Genomic DNA, 19,086 nt, shown 5'->3' on the forward strand with positions numbered 1-19,086 from the left:
GCCATGGTATAGGTACTTAGTGTGTGAGACTCCTGAGTATCCGACTTCTATTTCAGATAGTTCAATGGGTTAATGAATGTTGTGGTTGAGAATAGGATTGATACGAGATGGTACAGGTATGTGAATAAACCACATTAGCTTAGAATCGAAGAATTGATGAAGAAAGTGTATAGTTTTGTGAATGAGTAATTGAAAGGTTTGTTAGTTGATGTGAATTCATGTATTTATAATCAATTGTTGAATTATTTGTTTATGATTATATCGAGTTTATTTCATGCTAGCTTACTAAGCTATAAGGCTTACTTTGTTTATTTTTTTCTATGTTTTATAATGAATTCAAAGCTAGCTCGAACTCGAGGATAGTCGGAGTTTGCTTCACACTATCCACCTATCACTTGGTACTTATGAACATAGGTATTTTAAGTATATGGCATGAATAGGGACTTGGCCTTTTTGGTGTATATATATTTTGGCCAGTTGTGTTGGCTAGTAAATATTAGGTTTGGTATGCATATATAGCCATGTGAGTTGGTTTATAACGGTAAATTTGATGATGCATATAAGTGTGCAAATGGCCTTTGTTTGAGTTTAGTAATTGCCTTATAAGTGCTAGTTATGATGGTATTTGGTGTTTGTTGAAAATGGATATGGTAAATATCAAATGGTTGATGAATTGGTAAATAGTATGCTTATGAGTTTAGGTAATTTGATGCATGTTTGAAAATGACCATATTGATGAATGAAAAGGGTAAAATTTGGTATGTATTTGAATTGCATATTGTGGTATGGTGAGTCTTGTAATTGTTGGTATTGAAATAGAATAATTAATGCTTGGTTGAAGTAGATTGAATGCTTATTTATGCCTTGTATTGGTACCAATTGGTTTGATGTAGGTGTGCACAAATTTGGGTCTAAAATTGGCTTGGTAAATAGCCTATTTTTGTCCACGCGGGCAGAGACACGAGCACGTGTCTCAACCATGTGTGAGACACAGTTATGTTACACGGCTGTGTGTCCCCTGGTGTTGAATTTGAAACCTAGTCAGTATGCTCCATACGACCTTACACACGGGCGTGTGACTTGGCCGTGTGGCATAATTTAGTATAACCTACAGGTTTGGCATGCGTAGCATGCAGCCTAGCACCCAGACATGTATGGCCATTTTTAGGGCACACGAGCTAGCCACATGGACATGTGTGTTGGTTATGTGACCCAAGTCAGAGAGTTACTCGAGGTTAGACATGGGTTGGGACACAGCCATGTGCTCCTATTTCTAATGTCCACATGGCTTGTGACACGGATGTGTCTGTTGGTCGTGTGAGACAAACGAACGGGCCACACAGGCATGTGTCCTCTATTTTTGAAAAATTGTACAAGCATTTAAAAAGTTTTCAAAGTTATCGGTTTAGTCCTGAATCACTCCCAATGTATATTGAGGGCGTCGTAGGCTCGTATTAGGAATGAAATGTTTAATTGTGATTAAATTGTTTATGAATTGATTAATTTTAAGCAAATTGAATGTTTAAATGTTATATAAGTTCAGTAAAGGTCTGTAACCCTATTCTGACATTGAATAAGGGTGAGGGTGTTACATTTAGTGGTATCAGAGCTACGGTTTAGTCAGTTCTAGGACTAACGTAGTGTGTGTGAGAGCCTAGCTATACATCCCATATATAACCTGTGATAGTGTGATGACTCCTGACAAGTTAAACTCGGTTTTCGTATAATAAATGGATCTCGGTCGATCTGTAGCTGATGATGTTGAACGTAATGTGCCAGCTCCCGCTCAAGGGATAACGCCTTCTGTATCTAAACCTGTATAGCGCCTTCTATATCTAGATCTGTATCGGGTAGCCAAGGTGGAGAGGCTAAGGAAGCCTTCTTCCAAATGTTGAATGAGTGGTTCACTCACTATATTCGGACCAATCTAGCTGCTCAACAATCTCCACCCCCACCTAATCCCCAACCTATCCATGTAACTCCTCAAGTTGTGGAATTTCAATGACTGAATAAACATCAACTTGATAAGATTCGAAAGTACGAGGCCGAAGAGTTCAGAGCTACCATTGATGATGATCCAAAGAGAGCTAAATTTTGGCTTGAAAACATTATTTGGGTATGTGATGAACTGTCGTGTACTCCAGCTCAGAGTTTAAAGTGTGCCATTTCTTTATTGAGAAATACAGCGTATCAATTGTGGAATACACTAGTATCTGTGGTGCTGAAGGAAAGGATTACCTGGGAATTCTTTTAGACTGAATTCCAAAAGAAATATATAAGTCAGAGATTTCTCAATCAAAAGCACAAAGAGTTTCTAGAACTGAAACAGGGCCATTTGATTGTGACTGGATATGAAAGAGAATTCGTGCGATTGAGAAAGTATGCTCGAGAGTATGTTTCTATTGAAGGAATTATGTGTAAATGGTTCGTTGACAGGTCGAACGAGGATATCAAACTTTTAGTTGGAATTCTAGAAATAAAAGAATTTGTTGTTTTGGTTGATAGAGCTTGCAAAGCTAAGGAGTTTAGAAAGAAAAGAGAAAAGCAGATTCAGAGGTTAGAGACTCGAGAAAACGACCGATGAGTAAGCCATATCAGCCTATGTCAAAGAAATTCCGAGATTCCTTCAATAGTTCAAATGGTTCAATTGGGTATTCAAGTCGAGATCGTGGAAAATAATACTCAAGTCCTAAAACTCAAGTTACATCAGTATCGAGTGTTGGCAATGCGAGAAACAATAAACCTGAGTGCCAAAAGTGCGGGAGATAACATTTTGGAGAATGTTGGAACAAATGTAATAAAGCTAGTTTCAAATGTTGTTCACCAGATCATTTTATTCATGATTGTCCTGAGATAACTGAGAAGGACCAATTTCAAAATGCAAGACCCGGTAATACAGTCACTAGAGGGAGGCCATCAAGAAATGCGGGAAATGTGACCAGTAGTAGAGGTACGACGAAAGACTCTACTTTGAGATTTGAAGCCAGAGCGCCTGCCAGAACTTACGCTATTCACGCTCGCGAAGAAGTGTCGTCACCTGGTGTTATCACTGATACATTTTCTCTTTATGACACTAATGTGATTGCATTGATTGATCCTGGATTGACTCATTCATATATATGTATAAATTTAGTGTTTAGTAAGAGTTTGCCTATTGAGTCTAGTAAATTTTTTATTAAAGTATCAACCCCCTTAGGCAAGTATGTTCTAGTTGATAAAGTATGCAAGAATTGTCCTTTAATGACTCGGATTACTATTTTTGGTTGATTTGATGCTTTTGCCATTTGATGAGTTTGATGTATTTCTGGGAATGGATTGCTTGACTCTGCATGATGTCGTTGTGAATTGTAGACGAAAGATTATTGAACTGAAATGTCAGAATGGTGAAATTCTTCGAATTGAATTAGATGAGTCGAGTGGATTACCTGTAATGATTTCTTCTATGTCAGCTCAGAGATATGTGAGAAAAGGTTGTGATGCGTACCTAGCATATGTTTTAGATACCAAGGTGTCTAAAATGAAGATTGAATCGGTGCCTGTAGTTTATGAATATTCGTATGTATTTCCAGAAGAATTACCTGTGTTAGAGAGATTGAGTTTGCTATTGAAATGGTACCAAGAACATCACCGATATCTATAGCACCGTATAGAATGACTCCAATAGAATTGAAAGAGTTGAAATCTCAATTGCAAGAGTTAACAGATAGAGGTTTTGCATGACCTATTTTTTCACCCTGGGGTGTGCCAGTATTGTTCGTAAAGAAGAAAGACAGAATAATGAAAATGTATATTGACTACCGACAGCTCAACAAGGTTACAATAAAGAAGAAGTATCTATTGCCAAGAATAGATGAATTATTTGATCAGTTGAAAGGCGCAACAGTGTTTTCAAAGATTGATTTGCAGTCTGGTTATTATTATTTGCAAGTAAAAGATTCAAATGTTTCGAAAACTGAATTTAGAATAACATACGGAAATTATGAATTCCTTGTTATGCCTTTCAGATTAACTAATGCTATTGCAGTCTTTATGGATTTGATGAATCAGATTTTTAGACTGTATTTAGACAGTTTTATTGTTGTATTCATAGATGACATTTTGATTTATTCACGTGATGAGTCTGAGCATGCCGAGCATTTGAGAATTGTGTTGCAAACCTTGAGAGATAAGCAACTATATGCTAAATTCAGTAAATGTGAGTTTTAGCTCTGAGAAGTTGGATTTTGGGGACACATTGTTTCAACGGAAGGTATAAGAGTTGATCCAAGTAAGATTTCGACAGTTGTTGATTGGAAACCAGAAATGTATCTGAAGTCAAAAGCTTTCTAGGGTTACTTGGCTACTATCAACGTTTTGTAAAAGGGTTCTCGATGATTGCTACACGGATGACTAGATTGCTGCAGAAAGATTTAAAATTTGAGTGGTCCAAAAAATGTCAACAGAGTTTTAAGCAGTTGAAAGCATTGCTAATCGAAGCACCAGTTTTGGTTGAACCTGAGTCGGGTAAAGAGTTTCTGATTTATAGTGACACGTCATTGAACGGTTTAGATTACATGCTGATGCAAGAGGGAAAAGTGATAGCTTATGCCTCAAGAAGGTTGAAGTTGCATGAAAAGAACTATCCAACGTACAATTTAGGATTGGTTGCTATTGTTTTTGGATTGAAAATTTGGCGTTATCATTTGTATAGTGAAAAATGCCACATCTTCACTGATCAGAAAAGCTTAAAGTACATTATAACTCAGAAAGATTTGAATTTGCGACAATGGAGGTGACTCGAGCTACTAAAAGACTATGAATTAGTAATCGATTATCATCCGAGAAAAGCAAACGTGGTCGCAAATGCTTTGAGTAGAAAATCTCTATCTACTTTGAGAGTGATGAATATGAGACCGACTTTGTCTGATGATACTTTGACATTAGCTGAATTAAAAGTTAAACCAATTTTTCTTCAGCAAATTTGTGAAGCTCAAATGTGTGATATCGAGTTGCAAGCCAAAAGAATGCAATGTGAGTCGATTAGTGATTCAGATTATCAGATTGAAGCCGATGATTGTTTAATGTTTCGAAACAAAATTTGTGTACCAAAGAATTCCGAACTCATTCAAAAAATTTTGCACGAATCACATAGTGGTTGTTTATCTGTTCATCTGGGAAGTACTAAAATGTATAATGATTTGAAGCAACTATATTGGTGGTTGGGAATGAAACGAGACATTTCTGAGTTTATATCGAAGTGTTTAATTTGTCAACATGTTAAAGTTGAACACCAAGTACCTTCGGGATTATTACAGCCTGTGATGATACCAGAATGGAAATGGGATAAAGTTATAATGGATTTTGTTTTAGGATTACCCCTGTCTCCAAAGAAGAAATATGCTATTTGGGTTGTCGTTGATCGACTAACAAAATCTACACATTTTATTCCAGTCTGTACTGACTATTCACTTGACAAATTGATTGAGTTGTATGTTTTTGAGATCGTTAGATTGCATGGGGTGCTAGTTTCGATTATTTCGGATAGAGATCTGAGATTTACATCGCAATTTTGGAAGAAATTGCAAGAAGCTCTAGGTACGAAGTTAAACGTTAGTACTGCATTTCATTTACAAATTGATGGTTAGTCTAAAAGAGTAATTCAAATTCTCGAAGATATGCTCCGATGTTGTGTTTTAGCGTTTGAAGGAAATTGGGAGAAATATTTGCCGTTGGTTGAGTTTACGTATAACAACAATTTTCAATCAAGCATAAAAATGTCACCGTACAAAGGTTTTTATGGTCGTAAATGTAGAATTCCATTATATTGGACCGAGTTGAGTGAGAAAAAGATTCACGGGGTTGATTTGATTCAAGAAAAGAAGAAAGAGTAAAAATAATTCGCGACAGTTTCAAAGCCACTTCAGATTGACAGAAATCGTACGTAGATTTGAAACAGAAAGACATTGAATTTTAGATCGGTGATAAAGTGTTTCTGAAGGTATCTCTATGTAAGAAAATACTCAGATTTGGTCACAAAGGTAAATTGAGTCCACGTTTCATCGGGCCATATGAGATCATTGAAAGAATAGGTCTAGTGGTATACCAGTTAAATTTACCGACTAAGTTAGAAATGATCCATAATGTGTTTCATGTGTAGATGTTAAGATGGTATCGATCAGATCCATTACACGTAATTTCTCCGTCAGAGATTGAGATTCAACCTGATATGACGTATAACAAAGAACCGATCAGAATTCTAGCTCGTGAGATTAAACAGTTGAGAAATAAATGCATAGCTTTAGTGAAAGTACTTTGGCAACGACATGGTTTCAAAAAGGCTACGTGGAAGCCCGAGGAAGCTATGAGAAAACAGCACCCTAACCTATTCACTGGTAAGATTTTTGGGGACGAAAATCCCTAAGGGGGAAGAGTTGTAATAACCCATTTTTAGTCAAATCGGAACAGTGATTTTGGAACCACAAATCTGAGGTCAAAATATTTATTTTATTGTTATTTTAATGTCTATAGTATGAAAATATGTTAGTGTGAAAATTTCATTTAAAAATTTTATCGTTTGATTGGTCAATTTGATAAAAAAGACTAAATCGCGTAAAGTGCAAAAGTGTTGTTCTGTTAGTTAAAGGTATTTAATAGCTAAGGAATCTAAAATTAGAGGTCCTTATGATGTAATTAGAACAAGATTAGTGAGTGGACAAAGATGGACATGATTCGTGAATTTTAATGAATTAATAATAAAGCTAAATTGATCATTAGTCAATAAAGGTTAATTAAATAAAACAAAAGGCTAGTTTTTGTTAGATCATCATCTTCCTTAGCTAAAATTTTGAAGGAATGAATAGTCATGGTTGGGTTTTCATTCGGCCAAGCTTTCCTAGCTCAGTAAGGCATGATTTTTGTCCCTTTTTTAATGATTTTTATGTTTTTAAGATCGTTGCAACTAGGTCTAGCTAGCCCAGGGACTATTTTACAAAACTGTTAAAGATTTTGAGTAATTCCATTGATGAATACATGTGTGTTTTGATATTTGATGATATATTTTGAGTGCTTGTTGATAGATATGCAAGTTTTGTTAAGTGATTTTTAGTGAAAATGCAAAATAGGGATTAAATTGAGAAATGTTGAAACTTTGTGGTTAAAATGTGAAATTGATGAAAAATATGGGCTGCTAGAGGCATAATAGTAATTCGACTAGCATGGGTTTATTTTGAATTTCATTAATTTGTGATTTTATGAAATAAGGACTAAATTGTGAAAACTGTGAAATATTACGGGTAAAAGTGTAAACATGCTTTAGAGTGTATTTTGGACTAAAGTGAATAGAAGGATAATTTAATGTGCTCAATTTGATATTATATAAATCAAGAAAAGTAGAATTTGGAATTAGATCGAGGGAAAAACATAGTTTCGGATTAATCGGTCTATTTCATCATTTTTGAAACCGAGGTAAGTTCGTATATTATAAGTTTTAATACAAATGTATTTCATATGCTTTGATATTGCATAAATTGTGAATACGAGACTATGGATATGTTCGATAGTGATTCGACATTCAAAATTCTGGTTAGACCTTAGGAATAGTTTAGGATACTAGTGACATGTCATTAGAGGCTACATTGAGTTCGCTTTGGGCCATGATATTAGTAGTTCGAGAACGAGTTATACCAATTTGGCTTTGGGTCATGAGTATTAGTATTTTGGATATAAGTTACCTTACTTTGGCTTTGGGCCATGGTATAGGTACTTAGTGTGTGAGACACTTGAGGATCCGACTTCTATTGTGAATGGTTCAACGGGTTAATGAATGATGTGATTGAGAATATGATTGGTACGAGATGGTACAGGTATGTACAGAAACCATATTAGCTTGGAATCAAAGAATTGATGAAGAAAGTATATAGATTTGTGAATGAGTAATTGAAAGGTTTGTTAGTTGATGTGAATTCATGTACTTATAATCAATTGTTGAATTATGTGTTTATGATTATATCGAGTTTATTTCATACGAGCTTACTAAGCTATAAGGCTTACTTTGTTTATTTTATTTCTATGTTTTATTGTGAATTCAAAGCTAGCTCAGATTCAGGGATCGTCAAATTTTGCTTCATACTATCCACCTATCACTTGGTACCTATGAACTTTGGTAATTTAAGTATATGGCATGCATAGGGACTTGGCCTTTTTGGTATCTATATATTTTGGCCAGTTGCGTTGGCTTGTAAATATTAGATTTGGTATATATAGCCATGTGAGTTGGTTTATAATGGTAAATTTGATGATGTATATAAGTGTGCAAATGGCCTTTGTTTGAGTTTAGTAATTGCCTTATAAGTGCTAGTTATGATGGTATTTTGTGTTTGTTGGAAATGGATAGGTAAATATCAAATGGTTGATGAATTGGTAATTAGTATGCTTATGAGTTTAGGTAATTTTGATGCATGTTTGAAAATGATCATATTGATGAATTAAAAGGGTAAAATTTGATATGTATTTGAATTGCATATTGTGGTATGGTAAGTCTTGTAATTGTCGATATTGAAATGGAATAAATGATGCTTGGTTGAAGTAGATTGAATGCTTATTTATGCCTTGTATTGGTGCCAATTGGTTTTATGTAGGTGTGCACAAATTTGGGTGGCAAATTGGCTTGGTAAATAGCCTATTTTTGTCCATACGGGCAGAGAAATAGGCGTGTGTGACACACAGTTAAGTTACACGGTCGTGTGTCCCCTGGTGTTGAATTTGAAATCAAGTCAGTATGCTCCACACGGCCTCACACATGGGCTTGTGACTTGGCTGTGTGGCATATGTCAGTATACGTACAGGTTTGGCACGGCTTAGCACACGGCCTAGCACACGACCATGTATAGCCATTTTTAGGGCACAAGGGCGTGTGTGACGCACGTGTGACACAAGTCAGAGAGTTGCACGGGTTTAGATACGGGCTGGGACACGCCATATGCTCCCATTTCGAATGCCCACATAGCCTGTGACACGGACGTGTCTCACACGGCCGGGCCACACGGGCACGTGTCCCCTATTTTTGAGAAAATTTCTTAAGTGTTCAAAAAGTTTTCAAAGTTATCGGTTTAGTCCCGAATCACTCCCAATGTATATTTAGGGCCTCGTTGGCTCGTATTAGGGATGAAATGTTTAATTTTGATTGAATTGTTTATGAATTGATTAATTTTAAGCAAATTGAATTTTTAAATGTTATATAAGTCCGGTAATGCTCTGTAACCCTATTTCAGCATTGAATACGGGTGAGGGGTGTTACAAATCCTGATATAAATCCTCTAGAGCATATGTTATGAATTGGATTTAGTCTGGATGGGTAATCCAAATCAAGCTCTTTAAAGCATATGTTATAAAAAGGATTTAGCCTGGACTAGTAATCCTGTTGTATACATGTGTGGCTTGAGTGTGTACTCTCCGATGTAGTACCCTATAGGTACCATTGGACATGAATTGACGGATTCTGATTCATACACCTTGAGTCTACTACCTGTGTAACCATCGGTATTTCAGATAAATTCAACGGGTAAAAATCTTGATATGAAAGGATATGGATAAGAAATGAGTTATTACACGTATCCAGCTGAAATACAATTAAATGATGATACATGACATATGATATATGAAAACTTGAGATGATTATATTTGTACGTGGACTTTATTTGATAAATATATGTTCATTCTTGATTATAGACTTGTTACCTTGAGTGTACTAATTGTGACCTTGATGTTCTGAGTAATATGAGTAAAGCTCTAATATGAAATTATCTAAACTCGAAATGAACTATTATGATATTATATTTGAAACAATGAGATGAATCATGCATGTTGAGTGAATACATGTTGTGGAAAGCATATGTGCTTGGAAACTTGATTGGAGTTGAGCCCATATATGTTTTGATGTTAATATGGAATAAATGACTAACAAGGGCAATGAGAATGTATGTAGGGCTTGAGATCAAATTGATTGATTATGCCTTACATAGTTACCTCAAAATATAATGAATGGTAAGTTAAGTACCATGTTATACGAACTTACTAAGCATTTTATGCTTACTTAGTTTTATTTCCCTGTTTTAGAGTAAATCAGAAGCTCGTTGGATTGGAAGCTCGGTGGAGATCACTCAAACTAACCATCAGCCCGTGTCAGTACAATATGGTAAATCAATTATGGTTGTAATGACATGTATAGGATATATTGGCCATATTGGCATGTAAATATAAATGATGCTTGTAATCTAGCCATTGGAATGGCTAGTAATGGTTTGTTTAAATATACTTGTAATGTCATACTATGGTAGTTTCAAAATGTTAAGAAGTTGATCAAATTATGTCTAACATGTGGACTAAATTAAGGTAAGATTGTGAAGATGTATGCATGTAATGATATGCCATATAAATGATGGAATTTGTTAAATTTGAATGCTTGAATTGGTTGGTTTATGGATGTGAGTTTAAGTGCAGGTCATGGATGTGATTTTAGGTGAGAAATGAAGCTAGAAATGACTTTATTTTGTCCACATGGGCAGACACACGGGCGTGTGTCTAGACCGTGTGTGATACACAGCCAGGTACATGGACATGTAGTTAGGCTGTGTGTCCCTTATACCTTAATCTTTGAGAAACAAAATGCTTGGAATTGAGTATACGACCAGAGACAGGGGCGTGTGTCCCAGTCATGTGTGCTACAGGGCCTAGAACACGTGCGTGTGTCTTGGCCGTGTAAAACCTAGACCTAAATTCAAAATGAATTAATTAACCTCACGACCTAGAACGCAGGCGTATGGCACGACCTTGTGCACAAGTCAGAGAGTTACGTGGGGTCAAACACGACCTCTAGCATGGGCGTGTCCTAGGGTCATACGGGCATGTCCCTTAGACCACACGGGTGTGTGAGCCCTGCACCTTGGAAAAATTTTAATATATTGCGAAAAATTCTTAAAGGTTTCGATTAAGTCCTAACTCGATTCTAATGCTCGTATTGGACGTCGAGAGTCCATTTAAGGGATGTTATGAGTGATTTCAGAATTTGAATAGTAACTTGCATGGTTTATCTGTAAATGTTTTTGAAAGTTTTGGTAATGCTTTGAAACCCTATTCTGATGACGGATGCGGGTTAGAGGTGTTACAGACAGTACATCGGACTGGACCCAAGAAGAATAAATCTTGAATTCATTTATAAATTTATTCACTTGTGACATTCAAAGTCTGATATACCTTATTCATGAGTGGATGGTGGACTATGTATGCATGGCACGTATATTTTGATGTAAGTAAATGCTTGAGTTCAAATAGATAAGGAACCGAAAGCTGGTACCTTAAGTATATGACTTTTGTAGTATGTAGTGTCATTCACAATAATAGAATTCATAGACTAAGATATAGGGAAACAATATCCTCTCATTGGCATTACATGGTTGATGAAAAGTAAACATGGTCATGGGTCGTTCATCTTTGTGATGAATGATTTGATTACTACTTGATAGTAATTTTCTTTTCATGAATAAAGATGTAATGGTTATCATGAGATAAAATACGATCATATTGGGAGAAAGAATTTATCCAAAGAGATTCTAGTTATTTTCGAGTAGAATAACAATATCTCATATTGTTATTCTACTGGAAAATAATGAAAATTTATTTTCTAAGTATACATTTTATCTTTCAGAATAACAATTCTATTGGTTTCTATAAGACAGAGAATTTCCTTTCTCACTAAAAGTAAAGTAAAATATTTTTGTTTCTGTGTTTGATTCAAATTCATTCGAGCCCACACTTGAAGTAGTTCGTGGTATGAAATAGTGGAGAAGTCCATTCGGTTGAAAGTCGGGAATAAAAAGGATCCGTCTAGCTAAACACATAGTGTGATTTGTGTAAAAGGGTTTATTGCTATAAATATCATAAACTAGTTTGGTTTTTAAAATTTTAATTTTTTCACTGTGCAAGAAAATTGTTTTTGAATTGAATTTTTTCCAACAAAAGAGGCTAAAACGCCTCATAATAAATAAGTATGAATACTAGGTTGTCGCCCCTTTCTCTTAATTCAACTAAGGGATTTTTTTCTATTAAATAAGTATTATTTGTATTCTACTAATTCAGCTAAGGTTCCTCTATTTGTCTCTATAATAAGATGAAATTGGTAGGGCTAAATACACAACTTTGAGATATTTTTATTCTACTCAAAAATAGCTAGAATCTATTTCTAAGTATAAATTCTTTTTCTGAAAACAACAATTCTATCGGTTTGTAAAAGAGAGAGAAAGCACTTTAGTTTCCTACTAAAAGTAAATATATATATATATATATTTATGGTTTTGTGTTTGATTTGAAGTGTTTGAGCCACACTTGAATCAATTCATGGTACAAGAATAATAGAGAAGGTAATTCAGTTGAAATCCAAGAACATCAAGGATCCATCTTGCTCAAGGTACAAGTTTTTTTTGGAAAAATTTATTACTATAAATATCACAAACCGGTTCGATTTTCAAAATATTATTCTTTCGCTTTGCAAGAAAAACCAAAATTTTTCCAACACCTTCAGCCCTGTTGTAAAACCCAAAACACTCAAATTAGTCTTGACTATTGCAACTCAATATAGATTACGTATTCATCAACTTGGTGTTATATGAGATAGTCACATAGATTTGAATATCACACTTTGTAACCACCCAAACCTAGTCTAGACATTATAACGAAATCCTGAAGACTATATGGGTCACCGAAATGAAAAAGAAAAATTTTCATATTTTAAAAACATTTCACTTTTTATTCGAAACTAGTGAATTTGGTTAATTGCTTCTGTTTTGAGAAAAAAACATGTTAATTTCAAAAATCAATAGTCCTTAAGATTTTGTTTGTGAAGTTTTTTTTAGAAAACTAGGTTATATTTTATTTAAAACTTATTTTCAATATTGCAACGAAAATTAGTACTGATCATATTTTCGATACAAATCAATTTTTCATACACAATAATTAAAAATGACGAATAAGTAATTAAAAACTTCAAGTCATGCAAAAGTAAAGTAAATATCCGCAAAATAAAGTCTCACACCACAATCCATAAGAAAAATATTACAGTGCCAAAATAATCATTAAAATAAATTTTAAGTACTAAAAATTAAAATCATCTGAAAAGCTCTTATAACAGCCACGTCCAAGTCCTAACCTCGGGGGTTATCTGTAAATCAATTAACTAAGTAGTGAGCTAATAAGCTCAGTGTGAGTCTTAACTCTAATAAACAGTAAGTATAATACTTAACCAGTAAATACACAGAATATTATGAACAATACAAAATTACATAGTTTATGCAGTGCATGAACATGTTAATGCAATGTTTTCAAAAAAAATGTCCTTCCCAACCCCGCTACACACCATAAAAATAGTTCCCCAGAACTAATTCAACCAATAACACACCAGTTTGTGGACAAGCCACCAGTAACGCAGATAAACTACCAGAAATATGGGCAAACCATCAATATTGTAGACGAGTTGCCAATAATGTAAACAAACCACTAGAATTGCAGACAAGCTGCCAATACTTCCTCATTGCAAAATCATCCCAACCCAATGCAGTATTACATGTTTTTAATGATATGTAATGCCTTGAATAAATTACTTTTTTTTTCTGTAAATATTTGACACAAAATCTATATCTACTTCAGTGGTTAAGTGTTCTGGGTGTGTATGTGAGATCTTAGGTTCAATTCCTACCTTGGCAATTTTTTTTCTTTTTGACCCAAGCCTTACCCTTGTTGATCCATATCAGAATGAGCCTGCTAGTTCGAATGGTAAGGCAACTGGTTTGTTGGAGGTCTTGTTTTTGAATCCTTGAGCGAAGGTAAGTATTATTTTTGCTCGGGTTCCTATTAGAGTCTTGATGGAGTTGGATTTTTGATAAGTTGGTTGTTAGTGGGTTAGTGGGGAGTAATCTGAGGGATTTTGGGAGTTATCCGATTTTATTTTTTTTTTTTTTCAAAATTTTGTTTTCCTGCTCTCTTCCAAAAAGATTCTGACGTAAGTTTTCTTCCTCCTTTCTTCCCCTTTCTTTCATTTTTCCCCTTTCTAATCTGTTCAAAATTTTGGTTTAATCTTCACCTTGTATTTTAGTTTGTACTCTTCATGTGTTTTCGATAAGAGGGGCTATTCTTGTTGGGTATAGCGATTTAAGTAAGCTGTGTTGGTATTTTCTCTCTGTAGTAGCGTACTTGATGCTATAGGGAATTTGATTTCTGTAAATCTATGATGTAGGAGAAGGGTGTGAGCGGTGAACTCTTACTCTGATAGCTTAAATCGTGCTAGTGTTTGTGTGTATTATTGGTAAGTTTTGTGCGTTATTTTGGGTTTATGTCGATTCATGAATCGGTTACTAATTGGTCAATGGGATGCTATTTATGAGGTTTCAAAGGGCTTGGGTTTGCTGTAGTTCTTAAATGAATCAGGTGTGCACCCGAAACGCAGAAAATCGAACTTCGGCAAAAGCCAAAAAATGGTTCTGTCGACGCCACACAAGCGTGTGGTCACTCGTGTTGTTGGCCGTGTACAAGACATGGCCGTGCATAGGACACGGCTGTGTGGTGGCTTGAGTATGGCCGTGTAGGCCACACGAGCCAGGCCAGGTTGGGCATGTGGGCCCACATGGGCGTGTGAGCTACACGGGCGTATGGACCCGCGCGGGCATGTGGGCCCATATTTCTAAAATTTTCCTTAGGGTCGCATGGGTCATTTCAATCGACTTGGGCCTACCTTAGGGTCGGTAAGGGCTAACCAAACTCTATATTGTATGCTATGATATTCTGATAGACTAATCTAAGTAGGATACTAAATGTATGTCTGGTTGTACTGTTTAAGTATGTTAGTTATCTGTATATAAGCAAGTTAAGCATGCTTAATCTGTTATTTATGTATCTGATTTTTCATCTATTTATGGGGTGGGATTTGTATATATGGAGGAAGTGTTCTAAAAGGTGACATTTGCCTATATTCTGTTAGCTTGGGTGCACATTATCTGATATGTGTCGCAATGGCATGATATGGTGTGTAGGGATGGGTGGGTGTTTTGAACCCCACATGGTGTGATGGGATGGTCAGAGTTGGTGTGTAGGGGATAAGAGTAGGATACTGTATATTCATTATGCATATCTGTAACACCCCTTACCCATATCTGAGGCCGGGATAAGGTACGAGGCGTTACCAGACAAACATACAAACATTAAACTAAAATACGGGCCATAAAATTTCATTCATATTTCAAAGCGTTCATTCTCTTACACATAGTCCCTTATTTGAGTTACGGAGCCCAAAACATACTTTAGAAAGGGTTCGAGACTAAACTGAGAACTTATGAAAATCTTGGAAATTTCATGCTTTAAGGCTTCACACGCCCGTGTCCCAAAGTCGTGTTCCATACACGGCTGAGGCACATGGTCGTGTCTCTGCTTGTGTGGAATATACCTAGGCTATTTTCCAAGCTTTGGTCAACCTTGATCTCTTACACACTTATAAAAAATCAAAAGCATATAACATGGTATTCATTTAATGATTAAACATCCTCAATTAAACCACAAACATAGCATTTGTATGTCACCATACATGTGTCTCTCATACTCATTTTACCTTGTTTATTATAGTACCACTTATACATTTATACGAAGATTATCATCTTACCAAATATCTTCAGCTTAATCATCAAGCATTCATATTTAAAGCTAGATCATATCTTTATAAAATACCACGATTCAGATACGCAGAATAACATGTTTGCCTGAAACATTTCAATTCAATTCCATACCCAACAAGCATTACATTGAGACTAGTCATATATATATATATATATACATGTCATGATACATAACATTCTCTTTTTGTTTTCTTATAAACACATATCATTTATTTCATTATATCAATATTTCATATACCAAAGTTTCCATGTATTCCACATATATTTATTTTCCTCCTCCACCTCTCCATTCCACATCCTTAATGTATATAGCATTCTTGTAAGTACGATTTCACAATTTATTAATAAATGTTCACATCAAACTGTCCACGCGAGTCATAGTCACTTAATTATTTATAATTCGAGCTACAGAGCTCCAAATTAAGATCCATAAATTTCCACTAAAACTAGAATCAAATATCTTCCCACCATAAAATTTTCATAATTTTTGGTTTAGCCAATTAGTACAGTTTATTCATTAAGATTTACCCTATTTCACTTTCTGACAGTTCTGACCTCTCTTCACTAAGAATTAATTATCTCACAGTACAGAACTCGGATAATGTTCTTGTTGATTTATCTTGAAAATAGACTCATTAGGGATTTTAAAAATATAAGTTTTAGCCTCTAATTATTTTTCTCCAAATTTTTGTTATTTTCCAAAGTCAGAATAGGGGATCACGTAATCATTCTGAACCAGTCTCACAAAAACATAAATATCTCAAAATATAGAACTTCTTTACTTTCTATGTTTCTTTTATATAAAAATTGACTTATTAATATTTAATTTGATATCTCATTCAGTCTCTGATTCAATTTCTACTATTTTTGGTGATTTTCCAAAATCACATCACTGCTACTGTCCAAAACAGTTTTATTGCTAATTCACTCTTTCACACTTTCTTTGTATTAATCTCATTTTAACATACATATCACAAATCATTTTCACCACATTTCATACATCACAAGTATAGGCCCATGATCACAAGGTCACCATAAAGTCATTCTCATGTATAACTTACTTGCTTATAACCTTACCACATCCTGGTCACTTAATGAACACATCATTCACATAACCAAGTTCCTGCACTTATTCATCACAAAACTCACAAAGCAATACATAGAGAGTCTCCCGTTGAACACTTCGTATCAATCCTCGATACTTGATGGTTTCAGTACATAGCTCCACCCATCATATAGTTCGGCACTCTTGTACACATGGTGAACACTTAGTACCACCCATGTGACCTAGCCAGTTTATCTCGTAGCTCTCTTGTCTACATGGTGTCCTTCACTTGGAACCACGCATGCGACCTAGCTACATATATCCCGTATCTGTCTTGTCTACATGGTGTACACATAGTATCACCCATGCGACCTAGCTACATCATAATGTCTTGTAGCTCTCTTGTACACATGATGTGCACTCAGCACCATGCATGTGACCTAGCTACATACCATCTGTATCATCCAATCTTTCCGAAGGTTTAACCGGGATTTCTCTCTCTTTTCCAACAATTTCACCAATCAAGTAATTATCCACAAACATATTTCCAATATTATTATAAAATATCATAATACAAGTAATAGTGATGTATTACTTACATATAAACTTACATCTCATTTAATATCAAGGCAATAACATTAAATTACACATTGTCTTATTAAAATCATATGAACTTACAATTTCCCATAATATCCATAATCATAGAAATCACATTTATGTATGATAATTCAATGCACTTCATGTACCATAGACATATTTTTAAATCAATTCATAAACTTGGCACCATAATCATTTAATTTAACATAATTCAATTAATTCACTAAATTTAACTTTCAAATATAAATTACAAACATTATTGTTGTATTATTATCATACCAACTTACATACTTTCAACACCTCGAAAATCATAGTAAATATATCAATTTTACATTGAAACATGCATAAATTAATGCTTATTATACATATGAACTTACCTTGATATTAAAACGGCCATTTTACTAACTTTTCCAATTTTCGATTTTTCTCTCATTCTAGGTTCAAATCTCATTTTTCGGGATCTAAAACATCATATTTTACTTATTTAATTAATGTACTATTCAAAACAGTCCTTAACTCAAACTTTGGAAAAATTACAATTTTGCCCCTAAACTTTTGCATATTTACACTTTTGCCCCTAGGCTCGGGAATTAAACTTCATCCCTTATTATTATGTTTTATGACATGATGATCACTTTTCCCTTCTATGGCAACATCAAATTCTCACTCTAACATATACTTATGACTATTAGGTATTTTTACCGATTAAGCTCTTTTGCTCGTTTTCACTTAAAATCGAGTAGCACAAGTTGTCTAACATAATTTAAAACCTCATACTGTATCATAAAACACCAGAATACACAAAATTTACCTATGGGTATTTTTCCAAATATGAACCCTAGGTTGAATTATTGCTAGCACAAGCTAAATCAAGTTATTGGGACTCCAAAAACGTAAAGAACTTGAAAAACGGGGTTAGAACGGACTTACTATTGAGCTTGGGAAGCTTGAAAACCCTATCCATGGAGTCTCCCTTGGTATACACGTCCATGGTGAAGAAGATGAGCAAAATTGGCTTTTAATTTTGTATTTTAATTCATTTTACCCCTAAATGACCAAAACACCCTTACTACTAAACTTTCCAAAAATTCCATCCATGTCCAATTTTTGTCCATAACTTAGAAATTGGTAAAATTTCTATTTAAGACCTCCTAATTAATATTTCAAAGCAATTTCATACTAGAAACTTCTAGAATGCAAGTTTTGCAACTTATTCCATTTAGTCCCTAACTTTGAATTAAGCACTTTATGCATAGAATTTCTTCACGAAATTTTCACACAATCATGCAATCATATCATAGACCTCAAAATAATCATAAAATAATTATTTATATCTCAGATTTTGTGGTCCCGAAACCTCTGTTCCAACTAGACCCAATTTTGGGCTATTACAATATCTGTTTCTGATACTTGTATCTTGAAAAGGGCTTAAGTCCGAATCTCTATCGACTATATGTGAGACTACTGTATGTATTGCATGTCTATTTCTGTTGGGTTACACACTGTGTAACATCCCGAATTAGGGCCTATTCAAAATAGTGGTTTCAAGACCACAAATTCAAGATAGAAATAATTATTTTATGATTATTATGAGGTTTATGTTATGAGTACATGCTTGTGTGAAAGTTTCATGAAGAAATTCTATGCATAAAATGTCTAATTGCATTTTAGTGACCAATTTGAATAAAGCGCAAAACTTGCATTCTGGAAGCTTTAAGCATGAAATTGCATTAGATTATGAAGTAGAAGGTCCTA

Source organism: Gossypium arboreum, chromosome 10 (assembly GCF_025698485.1).
Source record: "Gossypium arboreum isolate Shixiya-1 chromosome 10, ASM2569848v2, whole genome shotgun sequence".
Lineage (NCBI taxonomy): Eukaryota > Viridiplantae > Streptophyta > Magnoliopsida > Malvales > Malvaceae > Gossypium > Gossypium arboreum.